We start from the raw sequence: 22,464 nt of genomic DNA, 5'->3' as shown, positions 1-22,464 counted from the left end.
AGGGGCCCTGGAAGGGGAAAGGAGAGGACAGAGCCCCTGTTTCCACCCATCACTGCTCCTCAGCGCCCGTCTGGGGTGATGTCCCAGATGCAGACTTCTATCTCCCGACCCAGCTCGTTGTCCCTGAGCCTGGGCACCTGGTCCTGGGACCAGACACCCTGCATGGCCAAAGCCTGGATTTCCTCTTACCTGCAGCCAAGCCTCCTTTTAGCCCTGTGCAATAGGATGAACCAAGGGGAGGAGGAGGGACTGTCACCCTCATCATATTCTGCCTCATTTTCCCCCCATAAAGACTCAGAAAACCTCCGCAGGGAGGGGCGTTCTCCACATTGGCCACTTCCAAATCCTTAGCGAAAAGGGAAGGCTGGGCAGGTGTACGGGGCTGGGGAACAAAGGGTGGTGGGAAACCTACTGGGATAGACAAGGTCACTCCAGTGCACTCAGCCCGAGGCCATCTGGATGCCACTCCCGTGTCTCCTCTTTCCCAGGCTGCACTGTCGTGTTGCAATGATGGGAAGAGCCCACCATCTCTTGCTGCCCCGAAGGCCTTGATCTACTGCACTGGGACAGGTGTGTGCCTGGCTTCCAGGGAGACCTTGCTGCCCACAGGGGTGAGGTTCTACTGGGCGCCATCAACGTGGCACCGCCTCAGGTGTACCCAGGGTAGTGGGCTGTCCTGTACCAGCCTCAGTGCCTAACAGCAAAGCACTTGACACCTGGGGGAAAATACGACTTGTTTTCCAATCAGCCCATTGGCCAAACACTAAGGGCACACGACCTGCTTATAATCAGGGGTTACCCTGTTTAAATCTCATAGAAGGCTTAAGAGTGCTTCTCAGTCAGGCATAGGTGCATTTTGTTCAGTTTTCCTTTTTATTCTGACTCTATCTAGTTCAAGATGGAATTGAAGAGGACATACAGTAGCATGGAGTAATTCAAAATGAGGATGGTGACAATGGTGAAAAAACAGTCTTGATTCAATTCCAACGCCCACCTAAAACCTCTTTTATTAAAAACTGTTAGCTGGAAAATATGTACATAACTGTCCTCCTATGATAATTTCAAATGTGTTTTTCTCCGTGAATTTCTTTATGGAACTCTCCAAAATTCCCAACTCTTAACTAACTGAATCTTCCTTAGAATCTTCAAATTCCCCACGTCTTTAGAGATTTGATGGACCTCGTAAAAGGATTCTGGAGTTTTCGACTCAGGAGTCAACAAAGGCGCTCCCAAACCTTTAGTCTGACTCTTGGCTCCCTAAAGAGACTGGGAGCCGTTCTCAGCATCTTTCTGTGGAAGGACAATCTGTTCCATCCTCTGCTGCAACACAAATAACCATTGTGAAGCTCGATGGTGAGTTTCAATGAGTATATTTTACCACGTGTGACCCAGGTAGGCTCGGACCTAATAGGTACGTTTGCGCTGTTTCATATTCAAATGCACAGTTCCAACAGTTTAGTTTATAAGTTGTATTCTTTGTCTTCCTCGTATTCTGTCAAACACCAGGTACAGTGTCATCCCTGTGTGGGTGCTCTGCAAACACTAATTGGTTGGTGATCAGGAAAATGATGTTGACAAAGGACTCCATGAAACTGATGAATCATTTGGTGGACGAGGCCAGGTACAGCAATTATGTATTGTTGCTTCACCCAACAGGTAATGTTTCATAACTCAGAGAAACATAGAATGTTTTGCCTGTCAGTGCCTGGTCACTATTTCCAGTCGGAGCCAAAAAGCGTTCTTTGTAGAGTAAAACTTTTCAACCACATTGACCCTGTAGGCAGACTTTTAATATGAGATATAGCTGTTTCCTTTGGTTCAGGCTACTACCAAAACCTGGTTCCCTCATACATTGGCAATAGAATAAACAAAAAGATGAAGCAAGAAGTTTGAATCAGCTAATGAAAACAATCTAATTCATGTGAGTATTAACACTTCAATGGTACTGTTCCCACCCCCCAAACCGGTGGAAAGATCTGGACCTTTTAAAACAAATTTACAGAAAAGCTTTTGATTTATCCATATGAGATTGTTGATATTCGATGATTTTTGACCTTCAGAATGGCAATTTCAAGTGGTTCAAATTAATAAAAGATCTAAGAATTCTTGCTTTGTTTAAACCTCTAAGCCTTTTCAAATGTTTTTTTTACCCTATATGACATCTCTCTCTCCACCTTTTCTCTAATGAATACATTTGTATTTATTCTTTAATACCCAGTTGAAGTGTCACCACCCTTAGAGGGCAGTTTATTTTTTTGCTTTCCCATAGGTCACAATGCAAACTTCCATTGCAGGCACTTATCACACATATTATTGATATTTTCTTTATGTCTATTACTTAATTATGTTATGAAGTTATGCAGTAACTGGACTAAGTTTTGTAATTGTATGAATACTTTATTAAATGTAGGTAAAATATTTGCAAAATTATAAAGCAGTATTCAAATTGTAAAAAAAAAAAAGAATTCTTTTGCTCAGAATATATCTATATAAACATAAATAAATACTAAAGTAAAGAAACAAATTCTTAATACTTGCTTCATGGACTTCCCTGGTGGCTCAGTGGTTAAGAATCCACCTACCAATGCAGGGGACACAGGTTCTATCACTGGTCCGGGAATATCCCGCGTGCTATGGAAAAACTAAGCCCGTGTGCCACAACTACTGAGCCTGTACTCTAGAGCTCGCAAGCCACAACTACTGAACCTGCGCGCCTAGAGCCCGTGCTCCACAACAAGAGAAGCCACCACAATGAGAAGCCCGTGCACCGCAACGAATAGTAGCCCTCACTCGCTACGACTAGAGAAAGCCTGCATGCAGCAACGAAGACCCAATGCAGCCAAAAATAAATAAATTTTTTAAAAAAAAGAAAACTTGTTTCCTGGCAAATTCATAATTACTTTCAGTTGATCTTCCTTTTCAGGTCTAAGTGGGGTGAAAAAGTACTTTACCTGTTTTCTTTTTTTAATTAAAATAATATTTATTTTATTTATTTATTTTTGGCTGTGTTGGGTCTTTGTTGCTGCGTGAGGACTATCTCTAGTTGAGGCGAGCAGGGGCTACTCTTTGTTGCGGTGCGCGGGCTTCTCATTGCGGTGGTCTCTCTTGTTGCGGAGCATGGGCTCTAGGCACGTGGGCTTCAGTAGCTGTGGCACGTGGGCTCAGAAGTTGTGGCACATGGGCTTAGTTGCTCCGCAGCATGTGGGCTCTTCCTGGACCAGGGCTTGAATCGGTGTCCCCTGCATTGGCAGGCGGATTTTTAACCACTGCGCCACCAGGGAAGCCCACTTTATGTGTTTTCTAAACATTAAGTTTTATGTTAATTTTGAAACAAAACTCAAGACAAAAACTTTAACTTAAAATTTAAAACAAGAAAAGAATTTAGCAAAAGTTTAGAATTTTAAACATAAGGATTTTTTCTACAGAAGCGCAAATCTGGTACTTAGATGTATTTCTTTGGACGATCAGACTTTAACATTTTAGGTCAGGGACAAGATATTGGGTCTGCACAATCATTAACACTTTAAAAAATGTGAATCCTTTAGATCAGGGTGGCATCCTGCACTCAACAAAGGCCTCACCACTCTCTACTGTTCCCCTTCAGCATTTATTTACATTTTCCTGGGGGCCCTCCAAGCCATTTCGATTTGCAACCTCTGTCTTGGATGAATTTATGTCTCATCGCTTTTGCTCCTCTGATGTGATGAGAACATTCTGAGTCAAGGAGTTCAGAGGAGAGACCCTGCTCCCCCCATAGATTCCATCTCATGACCTGTCTTGTTCTCACAGTATAAGCAGAAGGAGATGAAATACCAGAAGATGTTCACCCTCTCATAATCCAGGAGATGCAAATTAAGATCTTTTTCTATTTTTTTTTTTGTGTGTGTGGTAAGCAGGCCTCTCACTATTGTGGCCTCTCCCGTTGCGGAGCACAGGCCCCGGACGCGCAGGCTCAGCGGCCATGGCTCACGGGCCCAGCCGCTCTGCGGCATGTGGGATCTTCCCGGACCGGGGCACGAACCCGTGTCCCCTGCATCGGCAGGCGGACTCTCAACTACTGCGCCTCTAGGGAAGCCCCTTTTTCTATTTTTAACCTCTCAGCTATGTGAAAGTGTAAAAGACTGATGATATTTACGGTTGGTGAGAGTGTGGAGAAATGGGTCTTCTTGTTTGCTTTTGTAAATTGATACAATTTTTGGTACAGCTACTGGGAAATCTTCATCATTTTTTAAATGTACATACTTCACATATTCAAATATTTTTATTGTAGTACTGTTTGTGATAGCAAACTTTGGAAGATAAACTAAATATTTGTCAGTTGGGGATTGTTTAGTTATGTTGACATGTGTCCAAATATGGAAAAATGTCCAGCATTTATGGCTGAGTGCAAAAAGCAAATTCCAGAACAATGTGCATAGTAAGATCCCATTAAAAGCCAACATAAAATAAAATAAAATAACTGTATCTATGTAGTTTGATAAAAGAACATAGGTTTATATAAAGAGAAAATCTAGGAGAATATGTAGCACACTAGAACAGTTATCTGTGGCAATGAGAAAGAATGGCCTATGTTGGAGACATCAAGTTTTTACTTCATGTTCTTTTTTGTTATTCACCATTATTTTATTTAAACAAAAACTTGAGTAACTTTTTTACAAAAGTCACATACTGCGACCTTTCCCCACCCCCAAATATATGAGGGTATATAGACAAAAGTTTTCTTTCATCTCAGTCCCCATCCCACCCATGTAAATCTACTGTTCATTTCTCATGCATCCTTCTGGAATTTCTTTATGCATATGAAAACACATGAAAATACAGATTCTTATTCTCTCCTTTTCTTTTTCCACAAAAGGTAGCACATTATGTGCTGCTTAACACTTTATTTTTCTCCCCCTTCAACGGTATACACTTTTGTACTCTTTGAAAAAAACAGTTCATAGTGATACTGATTCCTTTGATATTAAAGCCTACAAGAAACGTTGGGCCTTGTGTGGAAGGGAGTTGCCGTTGTAGGGTGGGATTAGGCATCTTTCATAAAGATGGCCAGGCCACATCTAGCAGCTGGAAAGCTGAGCAATATTCCTAAAACTGAGACATAAACAGCTATTTCAAGCAAAGAAGCGTGTATCAGTAGATCTTGAATTTGCCCTCTATTGATTTTGCTCTACTTAGAAGCATCTTTTCATATCTCTAAACAGTTAGGCACGGTCTGCTTATCTTGAAATACCTCTGTGAAGGCAGCCTGTGTTCTTTCTTCACGTCTGTCTTGAACACTTCTCTGCAGTGTGAGAGTGGTGGACAGAGAGACTCAGTATGTGGGCTCGGAGTCAGGGCTGGGGAAGAGCAGCCATTCTAGCTGTGGGGAGGTAGGCAGCTTATGTAACTCCCCTAAGCCTCAGTTTTCTCATTGAGGAAATGAGGATACAAATTATATATTTTTCATAGGATTGTTGTGAAGATGAAGCAAAGCATTAGCTTCTATAGTAGGGCTAATATAATACTGTTTTTTTGTGAGGTCAAAAAATCCTTCCAGAGGTCTTGCTTAATTCAGAAAACATTTATGCAAGGATTTGATTCACGGACAATCCCTACTTACCTCTTTACTTCCTATGAGCCAGGTTACCAAATTAGTGAAGTGAACCATAAACTACAGCGGTAAGTAAGCCTATATGTTAAAAGCCAAGATACAGTTAACATTATTAAACTATGCCCCCCAACTGATAAAATCAGGCCTACATGTCCTAAGATTATACCCACAGAACTTAAAATACAATCCATGGTCTCATATGTTTGACCTGTATGTTACAGATAACTTTACTTGCCTTATTAGAATTTAGGAGGTCCTTTGAGGGGTGCTAGGATGGCTTAAGTTTTCTTAAAAACTGTATGCGATTACAGTGAGATGATATTTCATACCCAGCAGAAAGGATACAGTTCAAAAGGGGTGCAATACTTATTGTTGGTGAGGATATGGAAGAAGTGGAACTCTCACACATTGCTAGTGGGAGTGTAAAATGGAAAAAACCCTCTGGGGAGGTATTCACTAGTTCCACATAACATTAGCCATACACCTATCCACTGACTCTGCAATTCCAGCTTTAGGTATCAATATTTACCCAAGTGAGACTGTTCATAGTAGTTTTACTGATAATCGCTCCAAAGCAGAAACAGATGGACAGGTGTCCATCCACAGGAGAATGGATAAACACACTGTAGTATATTCAGACTCAACAATTAAAAAAAGAACAAATTCCGTTTACATGCAACAATATAGATGAATGTCAAACACACTATGTCAAGCAAAAGAAGGCCTATGAAAAAGGACATATTATATAATTCTATTGTATGAAGTCCAAGAACAGGGGAAATGACTCTGTAGTGATATCTGAACAGTGGTTACCTCAAGGGGAAGTATTGACTGGAAAGGGACCTGAGGGAACTTTCTAGGACTATAGGAATTCCTATATCTCGATCTGGGCATAATTCCATGGGTGTGTGCATTTGTCAAAACTTAAGGAGCTCTACATTTAAGATCTGTGAATTTTACTCTATGTAAATTGTTCAACCTCAAAAGAAACTTTGTTAGCATAAAAATGTCAGAGATCAAGGCAAAAAATGTTACATTGTAAGGTATAGAAACCTGTATCAAGATATTGAGCAGATTTCTTCCTTTTCTCTGGGGAAAAAAAAGCGCATCTGCATAAAGTATCCAAGAATCTTTCTATTGATCCTAGAGCTGTGCCCAAAATAGGACTACTAAATATCTGTGCCTGTTGATGCTTAGAAAAAAGGGGGAGACAGTAGGCCTCCCTCTGAAAAGCAGCTGGGAAAGGAAAGGTTGACCTTCAACTTCTCCCCTTCACCAGTGCCTGCAGCTTGGGTTCACTGAAAGCCACGAGGCTGCCACTCCAGCAGAGCAAAGCTGTCTGAACTCAGGATGAGCTGTTGAGAAGCCTATTTACCAATCCGGCCTTACTTTCTTCTTCTTTAAATTATTCTAAAATACTCAGCTGACATGGGGTTTAAATAGCATTTTTTAGCTATCATCTACAAATAATAAATGCTGGAGAGGGTGTGGAGAAAAGGGAACCCTCCTACTTTGTTGACGGGAATGTAAATTGGTTCAGCCACTGTGGAGAACAGTATGGAGACTGAAAAACTAAAAATGGAGCTACCATATGATCCAGGAATCCCACTCTTAGGCATATATCTGGAAAAGATGAAAACTCCAATTTGAAAAGACATATGTACCCCCATGTTCATAGCAGCACTATTTAAAACAGCCAAGCCATGGAAGCAACGTAAGTGTCCATCAACAGATGAATGGATAAAGAAGATGTGGTATGTATATGCAATGGAATATTCTCAGCCATAAAAAAGAATGAAATATTGCCATTTGCCACAACATGGATGGGCTTAGAGATTATCATACTAAGCAAAATAAGTCAGACAAAGACAAATATTACAACACTTACATGTGGAATCTAAAAAATAATACAAATAATCTTATTTACAAAACAGAACAGACTCACAGACATAGAAAACATACTTATGGTTACCAAAGGGGAAACTGGGGGGAGAGATAAATTTGGAGTATGGGATTAACAAATACACACCACTATATATAAGATAGATAAACAACAAGGATTTACTGTATAGCACAGGGAACTATATTCAATATCTTGTAATAACCTATAATGGAAAAGAATCTGAAAAAATTATATATATATATATATATATATATATATATATATATATATAACTGAATCACATTGTCACCACTTTTCTATATGGAGAGTTTGTTTCTCTGCTCTGCTGTGAGGAACCTTGTCTCTACTAAACTATATGCCCTAAGCCATTCCATACAAAATAAACACTTTCAAAGACTTACAGTGTTTATCCCTCTGGGGAAATCTTTCTTTAAAAAAATGTATGGTTTCAGTCAACCATTTATTTAGGGTAGTTATCTGGTCTAGTACTCCAAATTTTTTGAATAGATATAATTTTTTCCCCTCAGATTAGATTTAAAAAAAAATGGTTAGTGTCTAGAAATTTGATGTTTGATATTCATTTAAACTGCTAATGTCCAATTGAATTCGACATTATTTGTTGATGTTAGTTGAAAATAGATTAGGAAGTGAAAAGTTCAGAGATGTCTAGTTTAGTTCTTTTTTCATCTTAGACTAGTAAATTATTAACCATATCTCTCTTTAAATGCCTAAATAGAAATCATTATTTAAAATTAATTTTTATTGCCTTTCCAACAGGAAAAAACTCTTCGGTAACCCTGTGCCTTGGCTAAGAGAAATATAAACAGAGAAGAACTGGGTCCCTCCTTCTCTTGCCTCATTCTTCTGCATCCTCAGGGGGCCCGTGGGCAGATGGCTGCAGGGAGAGAAGTCTGAGAGGTGCAGTCATTTGGAGGCTCAGTGAGGGCAGAGAAGGAATGGTGGCCCAAGTGCTAGGGTTACACTGGTGTTTATAGCACTGTTTCACCGGGTGCACACCCTAGGTCAGCCCACGTGAACTTCCCAACCACCAAGGGAGGGGGTCAGTCATTAGGGCAGATATGACTGTTTGTACTTTCTGAGCAAGGAATCCAAAGAGCTTCAATGAATGACCATATATTTCTTGTCTTGAGTTGGTAACATATCTGGGTCTACCCACCATGGCTTCTGCCTCAGTCCAAAGCTCCTTCCAATTTGTGATGTTGAGAATGAGAACTATGAAGAATGAAATGACATCTTAGTAAGAACATCAGCTACAGCACCAGAATGGTAGCCTAAGACACATATTAATCAAACTATCAAAAATTAAACATAAAGAAAAAATATTAAAAGCAGCAAGGGAAAAACAACAAATAGTATACAAGGGAACCCATAAGGTTAGCAGCTGATCTTTCAGCAGAAACTCTGCAAGCCAGAAGGGAGTGGCAGGACATATTTAAAGTGATGAACAGGAAAAACCTACAACCAAGATTACTCTACCCAGCAAGGATCTCATTCAGATTTGTTGGAGAAATTTAAAACCTTTAGAGACAAGCAAAAGCTAAGAGAATTCAGCAACACCAAACCACCTTTACAACAAATGCTAAAGGAACTTCTCTAAAGGAAAAGACCTATAATAACAAATCCTCCTCTAAGGAAACTTCTCTAAAGGAAAAGACCTACAATAACAAACCCAAAACAGTTAAGAAAATGGTAATAGGAACATACATATTGATAATTACCTTAAATGTAAATGGATTAAATGCTCCAACCAAAAGACATAGACTGGCTGAATGGATACAAAAACAAGACCCGTATACATGCTGTCTACAAGAGACCCACTTCAGACCTAATGACACATACAGACTGAAAGTGAGGGGATGGAAAAAGATATTCCATGCAAATGGAAATCAAAAGAAAGCTGGAGTAGCAATTCCCATATCAGACAAAATAGACTTTAAAACAAAGAGTATTACAAGAGACAAAGAAGGACACTGCATAATGATCAAGGGATCAATCCAAGAAGAAGATATAACAATTGTAAATATTTATGCACCTAACATAGGTGCACCTCAATACATAAGGCAAATACTAACAGCCATAAAAGGAGAAATCGACAGTAATACAGTCATAGTAGGGGACTTTAACACCCCACTTTCACCAATGGACAGATCATCCAAAATGAAAATAAACAAGGAAACACAAGCTTTAAATGATACATTAAACAAGAGGGACTTAATTGATATTTATAGGACATTCCAGCCAAAAACAAGACAATACACTTTGTTCTCAAGTGCTCATGGAACATTCTCCAGGATAGATCACATCTTGGGTCAGAAATCAAGCCTCAGTAAATTTAAGAAAATTGAAATCGTATCAAGTATCTTTTCTGACCACAGCACTATGAGACTAGATATCAATTAGAAGAAAAAATCTGTGAAAAATACAAACACATGGAGGCTAAATAATACACTACTTAATAAACAAGAGATCACTGAACAAATCAAAGAGGAAATCAAAAAATATCTAGAAACAAAGACAATGTAAACATGATGACCCCAAACCTATGGGATGTAGCAAAAGCAGTTCTAAGAAGGAAGTTTATAGCAATACAATCCTACCTGAAGAAACAAGAAACATCTCAAATAAACAACCTAACCTTACACCTAAAGCAATTAGAGAAAGAAGAACAAAAAAACCCCAAAGTTAGAAGAAGAAAAGAAATCATAAAGATCAGATCAGAAATAAATGAAAAAGAAATGAAGGAAACAGTAGCAAAGATCAATAAAACTAAAAGCTGGTTCTTTGAGAAGATAAACAAAATTAATAAACCACTAGCCAGATTCATTAAGAAAAAAAGGGAGAAGACTCAAATCAATAGAATGGGAAATGAAAAAGGAGAAGTAAAAACGGACACTGCAGAAATACAAAGGATCATGAGAGATTATTACAAGCAGCTATATGCCAATAAAATGGACAACCTGGAAGAAATGGACAAATTCTTAGAAACGAGCAACTTTCTGAGACTGAACCAGGAAGAAATAGAAAATATGAACAGACAAATCACAAGTGCTGAAATTGAAACTTTGATTAAAAACCTTCCAACAAACAAAAGCCCAGGACCACATGGCTTCACAGGCAAATTCTATCAAACATTTAGAGAAGAGCTAACACCTATCCTTCTCAAACTCTTCCAAAATATAGCAGAGGGAGGAACACTCCCAAACGCATTCTAAGAGGCCACAATCACCCTGATACCAAAACCAAACAAAGATATCACAAACAAAGAAAACTACAGACCAATATCACTGATGAACATAGATGCAAAAATCCTCAACAAAATACTAGCAAACAGAATCCAACAGCACATTAAATGGATCATACACCATGATCAAGTGGGGTTTATCCCAGGAAGGCAAGGATTCTTCAATATATGCAAATCAATCAACGTGATACAGCATATTAACAAATTGAAGGAGAAAAACCATATGATCATCTCAGTAGATGCAGAGAAAGCTTTCGACAAAATTCAACACCCATTTATGATAAAAACCCTCTGGAAAGTAGGCACAGAGGGAACTTACCTCAACATAATAAAAGCCATAGATGACAAACCCACAGCCAACATCGTCCTCAATGGTGAAAAACTGAAACCATCTCCACTAAGAACAGGAACAAGACAAGGTTGCCCACTCTCACCACTATTATTCAACATAGTTTTGGAAGTTTTAGCCACAGCAATCAGAGAATAAAAATAAATAATAGGAATCCAAATCTGAAAAGAAGTAAAGCTGTCACTGTTTGCATATGACATGATACTATATACATAAAGAATCCTAAAGACGTTACCAGAAAACTACTAGAGCTAATCAATGAATTTGGTAAAGTAGCAGGATACAAAATTAATGCACTGAAATCTCTTGCATTCCTATGCACTAATGATGAAAAATCCGAAAGTGAAATTAAGAAAACGCTGCCATTTACCACTGCAAGAAAAAGTATAAAATACCTAGGAATAAACCTATCTAAGGTGACAAAAGACCTGTATGCAGAAAATTATAAGACACTGATGAAGGAAATTAAAGATGATACAAATAGATAGAGAGATATACCATGTTCTTGGATTGGAAGATTCAACATTGTGAAAATGACTATACTACCCAAAGCAATCTACAGATTCAATGCAATCCCTATCAAACTACCACTGGCATTTTTCACGGGACTAGAACAAAAATTTCACAATTTGTATGGTAACACAAAAGACCCCAAATAGCCAAAGTAATCTTGAGAAAGAAAAACGGAGCTGGAGGAATCAGGCTCCCTGACTTCAGACTATAATACAAAGCTACAGTAATCAAGACAGTATGGTACTGGCACAAAAACAGAAATATAGATCAATGGAACAGCATAGAAAGCCCAGAGATAAACCCACACACACATGGTCATCTTATCTTTGATAAAGGTGGCAAGAATATACAATGGACAAAAGACAGCCTCTTCAATAAATGGTGCTGGGACAACTGGACAGCTACATGTAAAAGAATGAAATTAGAGCACTCCTTAACACCATACAAAAAAATAAACTCAAAATGGATTAAAGACCTAAATGTAAGGCCAGACACTATAAAACTCTTAGAGGAAAACATAGGCAGAACACTCTATGACATAAATCACAGCAAGATCCTTTTTGACACACCTCCTAGAGAAATGGAAATAAAAACAAAAGTAAACAAATGGGACCTAATGAAACTTAAAAGCTTTTGCACAGCAATGGGAACCATAAATAAGACGAAATGACAACCCTCAGAATGGGAGAGAATATTTGCAAATGAAGCAACTGACAAAGGATTAATCTCCAAAATGTACAAGTAGCTCATGCAGCTCAATATCAAAAAAACAAACAACCCAATCCAAAAATGGGCAGAAGCCCTAAATAGACGTTTCTCCAAAGAAGATATACAGATTGCCAACAAACACATGAAAGAATGCTCCACATCATTAATCATTAGAGAAATGCAAATCAAAACTACAATGAGATATCATCTCACACTGGTCAGAATGGCCATCATCAAAAAATCTACAAACAATAAATGCTGGAGAGGGTGTGGAGAAAAGGGAACCCTCAACACTGTCAGTGGGAATGTAAATTGATAGCCACTATGGAGAACAATATGGAGGTTTCTTAAAAAACTAAAATAGAACTACCATATGACCCAGCAATCCCACTACTGAGCATATACCCTGAGAAAACCATAATTCAAAAACGTTCATGTACCACAATGTTCATTGCAGCTCTATTTACAATAGCCAGGATTGCAAGCAACCTAAGTGTCCATCGACAGATGAATAGATAAAGAAGATGTGGCACATATATACAATGGAATATTACTCAGCCATAAAAGGGAACGAAATTGAGTTATTTGTAGTGAGGTGGATGGACTTAGAATCTGTCATACAGAGTGAAGTAAGTCAGAAAGAGAAAATCAAATACTGTATGCTAACACGTATATATGGTATCTAAAAAAAAAAAAAGGTTATGAAGAACCTAGGGGCAAGACAGGAATAAAGATGCAGACCTACTAGAGAATGGACTTGAGGACAGGGGGAGGGGGAAGGGTAAGCTGGGATAAAGTGAGAGAATGGTAGTGTATATATGGACATATATACACTACCAAATGTAAAATAGATAGCTATTGGGAAGCAGTCGCCTAGCACAGGGAGATCAGCTCGGTGCTTTGTGACCAGCTAGTAGTGTAGGATAGGGAGGGTGGGAGGGAGGGAGACCCAATAGGGAAGAGATACGGGGATATATGTATATGTGTAACTGATTCACTTTGTTATAAAGAGGAAAGTAACACACCATTGTAAAGCAATTATACTCCAGTAAAAACGTAAAAAAATTAAAAAAAATTAAAAAATTTAAAAAAGACTTCACCTCAAAGTAATCTGTTCTCAATTTTGTCCAAGATATCTACTTGAGGCAAAGATAGTTTTCTATGGCACATTGCTTGCCAGTGTTTACATGCCTGCTTTAAAATAGCCAGAATACTGTGTAAGTGCCTTGTAACACATTCTGCAGCCTTGCTGGATGATTCATCCAATACATACTATTATACGTATCCATTGTTAGTTTCCAGTTGCAGTCAGTTATATAGGTACATTTAAATACTTTGGCCAAAGAAGATCAGGCACTAACAAAATCCAGAGAGGTTAACTAAATTTGGGTGCACTAAATTTGGGTGGATTCTGAAAGGGACATATTTTCCAGTCTAGACATTTTCTTTGGGCCATTCTGCACAAGTAGTTCTCTCCAGATGACGGCACCAGGATTTGTCTGCCTCTCCTTGGCTGTGTAAGTTGTCAGGATGGTGTCTGATGCAGCTCCAGGAACCACTGACCATAGACCAAAAACACTGGATGTGGTACGGGATTCTTAAGAGTGAGATTTTAAAATTCACACTTTATTGTTTTATACAATATCCATTATAGTTTCAAAGAGTTCACATCTTCTGAGTAGCACCAGAAAGATCCATTAATGGAAGAAGAAATCCTTTCCAGGCAATTTAACAGGAAGTGGAAGAAGTGCTCACATGACCACTTGTGATGTTACTGGAGCCGGCAACTTCCTTCCAACCTTTATAAGATCCGGGCAGGAAATGTTTTATTTTGCATGGTATAAAGTGATAGCAGCTGGTTTCTGATTGATTTTCTGTGGCTGTTGAGCTACTCGGTTCTTCACAGTGTCATCGCTGGGCTCTTTTGTTCCTCGTATCTTATTCTGGTGCACCATTTCCATCATCATCACCTTCCTGCGCCCTCATAACTGGCCCTAAATGGCCTTTCCAGGCTCATCTCTCACTCTCTGCCATGAATGGTACCCTCCGGGAATACTGCCCTGACTACTAGGTGTTCCTCTGAGGAGCCCTCCTGTGCCTCTGTGCCTTTGTCCAAGCTGTTCTGTTCACCTGCAATGCTCTTCCTTCCCATTTCACCTCTTTAAATGTCTGGTGAAATCCTGCTCTCCCCTCAAACCCCCTAGCAAATGCCAGTAAATGGATTTCCTCTCTGTGCTTCCATAGCCCGTGGACCTTAAAAGCTATGAGAGTGCCTGCTACAGTGTTTTAGAATTTTTTGGCCATCTTTGCTAGGCTGAGCTCCTCAAAGTCATGTTCATGTCTAATACACCATTGAATCCATCCATGATCTCAATGACTTTGTCAGTAGGTGTTTGATTAGTAAGTAAGGTTTCATGCTGCGTGGAAAATGTGGGCAGCAGAACTAAACGATGACTTCCAATTGCCTTAGATTTTCATGTTTTTCTGATTTGAAAAGTACATCCATTCATAAAATTGCTCTCATTCTGGTCATTTTAAAAATGAGAAAATGAAGTGGAAATATTCACATTTATGTCTACATTTTTTCTGTTTTTTCTTCCCCCCAGCTAATAATCTGTGATAATTCAACCAGGGCAGGAGAAGTTTTCTTCTATACTATATATGAAGAAAGATCTTCATGAATATATTAATAGTCAAACAAATACAGGAAATGTCTTTGAATTCTTAAGAAGGAAAACACACTTACATGTTAGTATTATTATTATCTGCATTCAGATGACCAGAAAATTACAAGTATATCATCTAGTAAGTAAAATAATCCCTCTACTTAATTTCTCTCTATCAGCAACAAGGACAACAAAAACAAGTTACTTGAAACGGTCAACTGAAAAAAACACGTAACGTAAGAGCAGTGAGCTTCAGTTTTATTCAGGGACCTTACTGAGGTCTATAGCCCAGGTGACAGTCTCTCAGCTTTTTTGGCTGGGAAATACAGGTGGTCAAGCATCCATCTTGGTAAAAGTTTACTGCTGATCACAAAAACCAGATACCTCAAGTTAGTGATTTTAGTGCTTTTTCTATGTATGGAAAGAATCTGGGATCATTGAAATTCTTCCTTAGATATGCATCTTAACTATGTAGGGGCCATATATCCAACATGCAGACTGCTTCATCCTGTATTTTTCTATCCTGAATTCCCCTCAGGGTGCACTGTCAGTGCACGGGTGACTGCAGTGGGTTAAGACGTAACACTTTGTATGACTGAGTGATGAGTAAGATTCTCTGTTCTTTTTGTTTACAAAGCTTTCAATTCAGATATTCTACAATTCAGGAAACCATCATCATTACCTTGGTACAGACAACTAACAGTGTGTAAGGTATTGTTAATAATGATTTTTTTTTTTTGTGGTACGTGGGCCTCTCACTGTTGTGGCCTCACCTGTTGCGGAGCACAGGCTCCAGATGCGCAGGCTCAGCGGCCATGGCTCACGGGCCCAGCCACTCCGCGGCATGTAGGATCTTCCCGGACTGGGGCACGAACCCGTGTCCCCTGCATCGGCAGATGGACTCTCAACCACTGCGCCACCAGGGAAACCCTAAGTGGCTATTTTGGATGAAAATCAAGATTTCTATGTAACCTGGAAGACAAGACAAGGATGGCAAGTGTCAGTGCACCTATGAATCAAAACCTGCTTTTGTAATTCTCCAGCCCTGGGGCTGTTGGAGCAGAGACCGACTGACCCTTGCCATTCCTGGCGGCGTCATGCCCTGGCCAAACCGCCTGACTTCCAGGTTTCTCCTAATGCTGAGATCCTGTGACCTTCTCTCCAGAGCAGCCAGAATTTCCATGCTTCCTAAAGCCTGGCCTCGCCTGGAGAACAGTAGGTGAGTTTTATAGTTTTCAGGGGATGGAATCAACATGGCCTTGAAATATTTCACAAGAAGGGTCCTGTGGGGCTCTCCCTGCACTTCTATACATAGCAAAGAGCAAAGGCTTCCGGACAAACAAAACAACAAAAGCCACACTGCCCATGACCAACTGGTCACTAGTCTTGTGACATAAGGAGAAAATAAGGACCACTGGATGATTTTTTTCCCCCTAAGATTAGATTACTCAATGGAAAGAAATGTCCTTTGTTCTAAGACTCTAACTTACCTTCTTCTTTTCTTTTTTTCGACATTACAATGTTTAAAAACTTTTTTTGCAATGACTGATGACATCATTTGGTATCTGTTGCTGTTTCTAAGTGGTTTTACTTTGCAAAACAAAGTATCAGGTCCCCATGACCTTTATGACATTTTACTAGTGCATGAAATTCTCAAAGTGGAACCACTGACACAATAATGCGTCTCAGGGTTCAAGAGTCACTAAAACGAAAACTACTTATTATGGGAAAACAGCTTCAGGCTATAGCTTTTGGGGACAGAGAGAAGTAAGATTCACTTTCATTTCTCATTTTCAGGATGGCATTCTTGCCAAAATGATGAATGAGAATCAAATCAAGTCTGCCTTTGTCCGGTTTATGGAAAGATAAGTAAAATGTCATGAGGTGAAAGCAGTCAGCTAAATTCACAAATTAGAACCTTCTACAAAATAACTGGATTTGCATGTTTGCCCTTGGGCTGGGTGTTCTCTGCATGAAAGGGTCTTTAGTGGGGATCTTCACTGTCTACAGCCTGTTTTGGCGGATAAGTTCGTCCAGTAGTTTCCCAACATGCTGGACAGAGACCCAGCTGGACGGCTGGCTCCCAGAGTCAGCAATGTCTGTCAGCTGGAGAACTGGGATCCCTGAGTGGGATGGCAGGGGGGCCACACAAATAGAAGAGACTAGAGCACCAGGAAGTGCCTCTCCACTGACAGAAGCCTGCACAGAAACTCAGGACATCAAACCAGACGGAGAAGTATGTCCACCATGACAACTGGTTAATGAGTGTTTACAATTGCACGAACATATAAAATAAGTTACTAAATGAGAAAACTCAACATGTCAGAAAATCCTACAGCTCATTTGTGTATATACATATATACTTGATAGAGGTTCCCCAGATTTGAAAACAATTCTCAAAATTTATATGGCATTAACTAAAAATGAGTTTTGAAGCTGAGAGTTTTCTAAACAATCAATAACTGTAATTATAAACTAATCATTTTCGTCTCTCATGATGGTGGAAAGATTGAATTTTCTTTCCATTCTTGCTAAAAGAATATTATAAAAGCTGTTATAAGCAGCAAAAAAAATGTAGTAAGAAACTATCATAAGGTTGGTAGATAAAATAACGTTTTTCTGGAAAAATAGAAATCTAGACATTAGATTTCTATTTTTCCAGAAAAGAGAGCAACACAAATGCAATTTTTTGCATCAGCAATAAATGCTTCTGTCCTTGGATTTTTTTAATTGTCATGTGACCGCACCCCACCCCCACCCCCAAATGTTTCATGTCTAATCCAAAATGTAGGGGGAAAAAGTGCAAAAAGATGTTTATCCCAATTTTATTTATAATGGGGGAAAATGTTTGAGTATTTCATGGTAAGGAACAGTTAGTTCAATCGGGACATGACAACACTATTTGAGTATTATGAGCCATTAAAACTAATGTTTCTGAAGAGCTTCTAGTAACATTGAAAAAGAGCCGTCATGTTACATTAAAAAAAAAAAAAAGCAAGTACACCAGGAACTAATAGGATATTATATGTCAGTATACTTCAATTTTTAAAAAAGCAGCATATAAAATTGTACATTTTGTATGATTTCAGTTCCATTAAAATATTGTATGTCTAGGAAAAAGGTGAAAGGAAAAAAAAACTTTCATTGCATTGCAATGGCCCCGAAAGCCAAAGGGGCACTGTTGAGCCCCAGGGAGGGCTGGCATGGAAGGACCTTGGTTTGCTGCCTTTCAGCACAGAGGTGGGAGCATGGACTGTCAGTAATAAATGCCTGGCTCCTCCTTCCCATGCGAGTACTGGTCACAGAATCACGTGATTTAGAGGAAACTGCCCTGGCCTCCCTCTAGGGTGACTGGCCTTCCCTTCTCGGAAGACAGGAAGCTCATCACTGACACTGGCTGTGATGTAACCTGAGGGCTGTGCAGAACCCCATAGGGCTCACACTGGAGGATGGCATGGGGTGGGGGGTAAGAAAATTCTCGTGATGCTCCGTTAGTCACCCCGGTTGTGGGAAATGGGCACTCATGGCTGAACCAGCGGCAATCCAGGCTCTTGGCCAGAAGAGCAAGTCTTTATGGCCAGGGAATCCCTTACCTCATGCATCACATATGCATACACACACTTATACACAATACACACATCAGACACACACACACACACTTATACACACATGCATACACTCATACACAAACGTATACATGTATATACACACATACACTTACACACATGCACATACACACTTACGTGTATGCGTGGGCACATGCACACGCCACACACATACACATATACTTACGCAATACACGGGTGCACACTTGTGCACACACACACAGTATACACACATACACGTGCACTCACAACACACCCACTACATTACAATATAAATACTTAGCAGAGGCGAACCGTGCTGTTTGGTCTAAATCTCTTAAACTCTTTCCTTCCAGCCTCCAAAGAGCGTGGTTGAATCACACCATCTATAAGATCTCTTTTCATTGTAAAATTCTGTGATTTCGATGGGACAAGACACATTATTCACCAGAAGCTTGTCCCGGTCCTTTTGCTGTACTGCTGACAGGAACCCCACAGGCTGGAGTCACAGCCTTTGGCGCCTGGCCAGGCCACCCTCACCAAGCGTCAGCCCCTAGAGAGATGGGCATCGGAGTCCGATCTCAGGGAAGCCTCTACTGTAGGTACCTGTGAAGCTTCTTTCTTGTCCCTCCTCCCCACTCCCACACACTTCTTTGATTCTTCTGGTCAAAGAATTGCCTTGTGAACAAGAGTCACGGGCAACCTTCTGAGGCTGGGCGTTTCAGCCAGGACTAGCCGCCGTTTCCTGGGGTCATTTACTGCTCCGCCACACGCATTTCCAGAGATGCAGATGGAAGGGGGCTGACTACTCCTTCAGTCCCCTTTCAGGGGCACCTCCCTGACCAGGCGTTCAGTGGGGACTGAAGTTTCTGTCCCTGACGTGGCCCCCGCCTGGCAGCTGCTGAGTCCTCTCACCAGCATGTGACTCTTGGTTGCAATGATAAAAGTGACCTCAACCTCAGGTGGCCATCCAAAGTACAGTCACAGTCCCTGAAAATAGCCCCCTGAGAGCAAATTCCTCGGACAGTCGAGTTGAGCCCCAAGGCTGGTTAGGGGAGCAGGTGCCAGCCCACCAAGCTCTGAGTCCCTGCTGTGAGCATGGAGCTGGCACCCATGATAGGCAATAGGTGCTCAGCAAACGTCTGGGGAATGATGAATCAGCGCATGTTACCCTCATAAATGGTGTGGCCTAAGTCGCCAAGAATCCAAAGTCCTGGGGCTTCCCTGGTGGTGCAGTGGTTAAGAATCCGCCTGCCAATGCAGGGGACACGGGTTCAAGCCCTGGTCCGGGAAGATCCCACATGCCACGGAGCAACTAAGCCTGTGTGCCACAACTACTGAGCCTGCTCTCTAGAGCCCACGAGCCACAACTACTGAGCCTGTGAGCCACAACTACTGAGCCCGTGAGCCACAACTACTGAAGCCCATGCACCTAGAGCCCGTGCTCTGCAACAAGAGAAGCCACCACAATGAGAAGCCCACACACGCAACAAAGAGTAGTCCCTGCTCGCTGCAACTAGAGAAAGCCCACGCACAGCAACAAAGACCCAACATAGCCATAGAAACCAAAAAAACAAAAAGAATCCAAAGTCCTTAAAAGACTATTGGTGCCATCCAAGGTATGAATTCGAACTGAAAAACAAACAAAAAACACCAAAACACTGAACAATAAACAAAAAAAGAAAAGAAGCCAAACAAAATTCTCACTTCTTCCTCCCACGATAACCATTTTACAGGTTCTTTTAAAATAAAAAAATATCAAATCTTCTTAAAAGCAATCCTTCATTTTTTAATCCCCCCTCCCCCATAGCGGGGGGCACAGGCTTTGCTGGGCTGCTCTGAACACATGGGTAGTACTGTATATTACTCAGCAAGCTTTACGGTTACCTGGATAGTTTTAGGTTCCAGCTTTATCTTTTTTCTCTTGTTCTTAAAAAACTGTGCTAAAATAAATATAACAATTTTTTTTTTCATTTTAACCACTTGTAACTGCATAGTGCAGTGGCAGGAAATACATTGACATTGGTGTGCAACCATCACCACTATCCACCCCCAGAACTTTTTTCACGTTGCGAAACTGCAACTATCCTTTTACTCTTCATGAAGCTTTTCAGCTCAGAGCTACCCTTCGGTTTTACAGCCTGGCTGGCATCCAGCTGCTGTTGAGGCAGGAGTAGCCAGGCCCAGCCTTTCATTTTGGAATGGCTTTTCCGGGGTCACACCATCAGGGTTTGGTAAGACTGGTGTAGACTCTGGACACTGACAGGGCCAAATGTAGTTTTATGGTTTCAGGAAATCCTGTAGTTTTAATTGTAAAAAAAAAAAAAAGACCACCCAGAGTTCTGATTCCTTTCCGAAGGTGTGGGATCCAGGTTCTGGAAACAATCAGAACTCTCAGAAGGGCCCTCCAGCCCATGCCAGGGAGGCTTTGGGTCCCTGGGATGCTCTTGTCCACAGGGGAACCTCAGGCACCCCAGGGTAGCCACAGCTCCCAGGGGATGAGGAACATGTTGCCCGAGTGCATTTTACAGCAACTCTAAGAAAAAGGGTCCATGAAAGGCTGCTTCTGGCTCCTAAGAACCTGTACCTCTTGATTCCCACTGTGGCTGCAGGAAGTGAGCTATGAATGGCCTGGTTTCTCCCCTTCTGTAGGAGGCAGAGCCGGCTACCCATGCTGGGGCTTTGCCAGGCAGTTTCAGCCTAACCAGAGTTCATGGCACTGAAGACTCCGAGATGCCGCCCGGAATGACCCCACAGCAATTCCCAGGGCAGGGCAGTGAGCTCAGTGGAACTTAAACTCTTCAAATTTGTGTAGTAATGATTCCGAAGTATGGCTTCAACATTTCAGGAGCTTAGGTGGCCCCATAACCTTATGGACAGGCACCTGCTTAAAACAAAAGTATAAAGACCCCTGCAGTCCTCTGCTTCATTTGCACAGCATCCTCCCTCTGCCCCTTTCTCCTGTTAACAGAACTCCCTTCTTGGGGGAAACTGCTCCTTTCCTAACACTGTCTTACGGTGCCCAGGGCCAGGCCAATCTTGTGACTCTCTCTCTCCCAACCACTGGGATGGCTCCATGATCCAGACTGGAGCAGTCAGAATCCTTCTTAGGGATTTTACTTACTGAGGCTGCCAGAGGCAGCCCTTGCCTCCTGGGTCCTAGATCCTGGTGCCAGATCCCGTGATATGAAGCACTTTTGAAGCAGGAGAGATGAAGTTGACGTTCGGGAAGGAGTTGACTCACGAAAAGGAGGTTCTACTCCTCTAAGGCAATCACGATTTCAATTTCAGTGTCATCCTTTTGACGCATATTTACGTGTAGCTTTTAATTTTACTCCATTAATATTTCTTTTCTCCTTATAAAAGTAAGTCATGTTTATTACGGACCATTTAGGCAAAACAGAAATGAATTCTACTCACACAACCATAGAGAAAATCACCCACATCGCTGTAGTCTTTTTCATTCCAATCTTTTTTCTTTGCCCATTTTTTTTTAAACCAGTCTTGAGATTTTACTAAAAATGGGTTTTGTCATTAGAGCTTTTGTCACTTACAGCTACCATGCAGGTCAAAACTAGGGTTTCTAGTTGATGGCCTGCAGCAGTGTGGTCTAAGTAAAGATGGGAGGGAAGGTATGTATCTTTTGTAGCAAGTTTTCTCTTGTTCTGCAGGAGCTCCCTCCACCTTTGTATAGGAATAGAAAGCTTCCTCTGTTCCCCCATTGCTGAGCCCGAATGATCCAATTTGGTTTGGGGGTTCACCCAAGGAAAATGGAAGGGGCCTCTTTTCCTTAAAGCAAAAATACACGTGCAGGGCTTCCTTGGTGGTTCAGAGGTTAAGAATCCTCCTGCCAAATCAGGGGACACGGGTTCGAGCCCTGGTCTGGGAA

The sequence above is a fragment of the Phocoena sinus genome, chromosome 6 (assembly GCF_008692025.1).
Source record: "Phocoena sinus isolate mPhoSin1 chromosome 6, mPhoSin1.pri, whole genome shotgun sequence".
NCBI classification, from domain to species: Eukaryota; Metazoa; Chordata; class Mammalia; order Artiodactyla; family Phocoenidae; genus Phocoena; species Phocoena sinus.
This window is presented reverse-complemented; position numbering follows the sequence as displayed.